The sequence below is a fragment of the Urocampus carinirostris genome, chromosome 15, assembly GCF_059441175.1.
Source record: "Urocampus carinirostris isolate Australia breed hairy pipefish chromosome 15, RoL_Ucar_1.0, whole genome shotgun sequence".
NCBI lineage: Eukaryota > Metazoa > Chordata > Actinopteri > Syngnathiformes > Syngnathidae > Urocampus > Urocampus carinirostris.
The window spans coordinates 6,508,468-6,514,193 of record NC_142363.1 but is presented as its reverse complement, the minus strand read 5'-3'; the positions used below and the strand labels follow the sequence as shown (position 1 = coordinate 6,514,193).

Below are 5,726 nucleotides of genomic sequence, written 5' to 3'. Positions count from 1 at the left end.
GGAGACCAGAGAGTAGTGCATTACAGTAATCGAGACGGGAAGTAACAAACGCGTGAATTATAATCCCCGCATCCAACGGAGACAGCATAGGACGAATTTTAGCAATGTTGCGAAGATGGAAGAAAGCTGTTCTAGTAATATTCTTCACGTGTGTTTGAAAGTGCAGATTGGGGTCAAATATGACACCTAAGTTTTTCACTGGGTGATATGACATTTGTCAATGTTCACAGTAGTTTTTGAGAATAAGTCACGGCATTTAGATGGACCAATAACTAACATTTCGGTCTTTTCAGCGTTAAGGCGGAAGAAGTTGAGTGACATCCACTCTTTTATATAAGTGAGGCAAGCCTCCAAATTTCCACAATGTTTTAGTGTGGCAGATTCCTCCAATGGAAATATAGTTGAGTGTCATCTGCATAGCAATGGAAACTGATATTATACTTGCGAATAATATCACCTAATGGAAGCATATAAATGCTGAAAAGAAGGGGGCAAAGTACTGAACCCTGCGGAACACCACAGTTAACACTAAAGGGCTCAGATGTCATTTTGCCATATTTAACACAGTGCGTCCTATCTGAGAGGTAGGATCTGAACCATAAGAGGACGGTTCCTGAGAGACCAATCCATTTTTCCAACTGTTCTAGTAAGATATTATGGTCCACAGTGTCAAGGCAGCACTACGGTCCAGCAGCAGCAAGAGTGATGAAGCGCCGGAGTCCATTGCCAGAAGAAGATCATTGGTTACCTTAATCAGGGCTGTCTCAGTAGAGTGGTTAGCCCTGAATCCTGATTACATTGATTCAAAAAGATTGTTCTCGGATAGAAAATCATTCAGCTGCTGTGCTACCACTTTTTCAAGTACTTTAGAAAGAAACGGTAGGTTTGACACAGGTCTATAATTACATAAGCTTTCTGGATCAAGGTCGTATGTTTCATTTTTATTCTGTTCATTTTTAACCTTGGCTTAGCGCTTCATTCTGAAATGAGTTAAGCTAATGCAGACACACACACACACAAACACACACACAAGAACAACAGAACAGTTGTCGGTATAAAAAATAAGTATCTCATAATAAACCAGTTGAGGTGGAAGTGAGCCATCGGGCTTTTTTTTAATAATGTCCTCATGCACTGCCAGTGTGGTTAGAAAGCTCGTCCACGCAGTACTCACTTCATATTTGGTAAAGAATCCGTCAAGAATTGTTGGCTTGGACTCTAAGTAATAATGCTAAATGTTGGCATTCATTTCATTTGGAACAGAGTGCGCTGCCTCCCAGTTGGGTCCTTCTCCATTATGTCAATATTGTTTGCAAAAACAAAACTGGCTAATCTAAAAGAAGAACAATGATACTTAAAATTCGCTAAATGATAATAAATAAAATTAAAATAAGGTTCCAGTGGACAATAATTTTGCTCATTTTTATTTATACTATAGTTTCAACCTAGGTTAGATTACCTCTGCAGACACAAAAAAATGAATATATTAAGAAATTTTTTTTTTTTTTTTTTTTTTTTTTTTTTTTAAATACATTTTTAAAAGTTTTTCTACTTCTCAACAGTCGGAGCCACTGAAATAAGGTTAGTTGGGTGGCAAGCACTGCTACCTACCCGGCACGCCTGAGATTGTGAATCAAGCCGCTGGAAATATTGAGATTTTTAAAAGGGCGTCCTAGAAAAGCATTTGCGGAAAAAAAAGTGTAGTTAACTTGATTAAATATGTAGGTGTAGACTGACACAGTATACAGTGCATCCGGAAAGTATTCACAGCGCTTTTTTTTTTACTTTTTTTAAATTTATTAAAGAAAGAAAACTAAGAAGTCACATTTACATAAGTATTCACAGCCTTTGCCATGAAGCTCAAAATTGAGCTAAGGTGCATCTTTTTTCCACTGATCATCCTTGAGATCTTTCTACAGCTTAATTGGAGTCCACCTGCAGTAAATTCAGTTGATTGGACATGATTTGGAAAGGCACACACATGTCTATATAAGGGGCCGGTCACACAGACATTTGCGGCTGAATCACGGCCAGAAATTTCTGCCTTTGAGGCGGACGCCATTGGACGCACTAAGATCGCCATTCAGACGAGATTCAGCGGTGCTTAACACGCAGTCGAAATTTCGCGCGCAGGTGGCAGCGCGAAATTATTTGGCACTGCTCAAATTTTCAGAGCGCGGGCACACAGCCTTTCACGAGCGTACTGAGGCTGATCCACGGCTGGCCGTGAAGCAGATGCCGTTGAGCGCTGTTGGACGTTTAGAGACCGCCATATAGACGAGATAGAGCAGTGCTTTACTCGCGGTCGGAAATTTTCACGTGGTTGGCCGCGTTCAAAACTTTTGAGCTGCTCAAAAGTTTGAGCACGTGTTAAACCGCGTGCCGCACACGCGGTCAACACGAGGAAATGACGCGGAAATGACGTGCAAACGACGTGCTCTGGCCGCAGCCAGGGCGTGCTTACACATGGGTAGGACGGGAAATTTCAGCGGGTAATCGTGGGTGGAGCATGGTAATAGCATGTTTTGCGCCTGTATCGCGGTGTTATTACGTGAAATTAGCGTGTTACGCGTGTAGAATAGAATAGAATATACCTTTATTGTCATTGTTACAAAATGGGTTAACATATTGTGACAACGAAATTGGGCATGACACTCCAGTTTTACACATTCACAATGAGGTATGAGCCAAGAAGATAAAGGAACAGAGAAGATAAGGTTATAAAACAAGGGGGATAAGGCTATAGTTATAATTTACATGGTATTTACACAAGAAATGTCGGCATGTGGGATGTTACATACAGTGTTGTCGTGATACCGTTGGTATCGTAAGGGTTGTGCAATATTGCATTTGGTGCAAAGTCATCATAGTGCAACAAATAGTCAGCATATGCATTGGTGCAAACATAGACAACATAGTGCAGAAAAAAGGAAATGGTCAGACATTGTGCAAGGTGAGCAGTAAACGTAGTGCAGTCGACATGTGCAAGAACTTAGACATTAGTACCATTATATACGTATGAGGTAGTGTTGGCACAAGTTTTCAGGTTTTTTGTGCTGTGTCTGTTTTGAGCAGTGAACAAACATAGTGCAGACAGCATGTACGTGAGTACCATTTTACATTCGTGTGAGGTAGTTTTTTGCAACAGTTTTCAGTTTTTTTGTGCGGTGTCTGTTTAGGGTGGTAATGGCTGTGGGGAAGAAGCTGTCTCTGAGTCTGTTTGTTTTTGCTTTGTGTGACCTGTAGCGCTTGCCGGAAGGCAGCAGGTCGAAGAGGTGGTGGCCGGGGCGAGAAAAGTCCATGATGATGTTTTCTGCTCTGCTGAGGTAGCGAGAGCAGGCAATGTCCTCCAGACTGGGCAGAGAGCAGCCGACGATTCTCTGGGCTGTTTTGATGATCCTCTGGAGCTTTTTCCTGTCTGCTGCTGTGCACCCAGCATACCACACCGTGATGCAGTATGTTAGGATGCTCTCCACTGTGGCTTTGTAGAAGGACACCTGCAGCTGCTGTTTTAGGTTATTTTTCCTGAGCAATCTCAGGAAGTGCAGTCGCTGCTGGGCCTTCCCTACCACCGCTCTGGTGTTTGCAGACCAGGAGAGGTCGTCGGATATGTGCACACCCAGAAATTTGAAAGAGTGGACTCTCTCTACACAGTCTCCTTTTATGGTGAGTGGTGCTGGATTCCTGCCATTCCTTCTGAAATCCAGAATCAGTTCTTTTGTTTTTGTGGTGTTCAATATGAGGTGGTTTTCCGAACACCACGTTGAAAGTGACTCCACCTCATCCCTGTATGCCGCCTCGTCCCCTTCAGAGATGAGGCCGATCAAGGTGGTATCGTCAGCGAACTTAATTATAGTGTTTGTGGGGTGGGTCGGTGAGCAGTCGGAGCTGTAGAGGGTGAAAAGCAGGGGGCTCAGTGCACAACCTTGGGGGGAGCCAGTGTTCAGTGTTAGGGTGGGAGAGACGTGGGTACCGAGTTTCACCGACTGTGGGCGGTTGGAGAGGAAGTCCATTATCCAGTGGCAGATGGAGGGAGAGAGTCCTAGGTGTGCAAGTTTCTCCACCAGGATCTCCGGGATAATGGTGTTGAAGGCTGAGCTGAAGTCCAGAAAGAGCATTCTGACGTAGCTCCCCCGGTGGTCCAGGTGTTTCAGCACGGTGTGAAGTGCTGTGTTTATGGCGTCGTCAGTGGAGCGGTTTGCCCTGTAGGCAAACTGGTGGGGGTCCAGTGTGAGTGGCAGGGAGTTTTTGATGTGCCGGGACACTAACCTCTCGAAGCACTTCATGACCACAGGCGTAAGAGCTACAGGCCTGTAGTCGTTGAGGCTTTCCACTGCTGACTTTTTGGGGATGGGAATGATGGTGGAGGTTTTGAGGCAAGGTGGGACGGTCGCCTGTGACAGGGACCGGTTGAAGATGGTGGTGAAGACCCCAGCCAGCGGATTGGAACAGTCCCTGAGTACCCTCCCTGGTACTCCATCCGGGCCAGTTGCCTTCCTGGGGTTTATGGTATTCAGCGCACGCCTAACTTCGTGCTCCTGAAATGTGAGAGAGTTGCTGCTGGTTGTTGGTAGGTGTGATGTGGCTGTTTGTGGCCTACCAGCTTCAAAGCGAGCGAAGAACTGATTAAGGTCCTCAGCTAGTGAAGCCTCAGCCTCAACAGCTGCCAGGTTGTGGCCTCTGAAGTTGGTGATGTGTTGGAGGCCCTGCCACATCCTCCTCGGGTCATTTCCAGCGAAGAGGTCACTTAAAGTAAAAAGATTTACTGGAGGGACAAAAGCCGCTGCGTGTAGTCGCGCCGCCATGTGTGACAGTCAAACGCCTTTCTCCGCGTATAAACAGCGCGAATGCCGAGCATCAGTTGTGCTCGTGACGTCAAGGGGGTGAACATGGATCCCCGTCAGCGTAGTTTCTCTTCATTTCGAATAAATCTTTCGGTGCATTCGCAATGGTCGCAACAAGGCTTTAAAGCCAGGACCTTAACTTGGCCTCTTGATACTAATTGTGGTTCTAAGATTGTCTACGATCATGAGAAATTGAGATGTGTCACATATACTAGGTCCTTGGCTTGGCCTTTTGATTTTTGCATTCCGGAGATGGAATAAGAGCTTGCTCTGTCCACTCCAAGCATCGGCCCGGTATTGCAGTACCTCCGGGAACGGTGCATTTGCAATGATCTCAACAAGGCTTTAGGGCTAGGACCTTAGCTTGGCCTTTTGGCTGAGAGTAAGAGTCCCGGCTCCAAGGCTTTGTAGCGTATTATGAACTGACCGATAACGGATAATGGATAATGAATAACGAAGATAGAACAATAACCCTTAAAAACCCCTCTTGGCCGAGAGTAAGAATCCCGGCTCCTAAGCTTTGTAGCGTATTATGAAATGTTCGATAATAGATAGTGATTAAAGAAGATAGACCAACGACACCTAACCCCCCCCCCTCCCCCGTCAGCGTAGCGACCTCGTCTTAATCCAATTTTATTTCTTGACATTTCTTTTCAAGATAATAAAATAAAGATGATGCTATTACTTGATATCTTGATTTTCACGGGACTGTGTCTTGTGCTACTACAAACGCATTTACTTCGTTTAATCTCACTTTTAGGGAAAGTAATGGCGAACATAAAACTAAAACCACTTCGTCTTGCATTTGTTGGAAATGAAATACAACTTAAACCATTCCGTTTTTGTTGTGAACGTAATCGAACCGTAAATTCTCCCCCCCTT

At 44.7% G+C, this 5,726-nt stretch overlaps 1 pseudogene; it reads left to right on the top strand.

The window, feature by feature from the left end:
- Positions 1-5,075: 5,075 nt before the first annotated feature.
- On the top strand, positions 5,076-5,165 carry LOC148351422 (U2 spliceosomal RNA; annotated as a pseudogene).
- Positions 5,166-5,726: the final 561 nt, after the last annotated feature.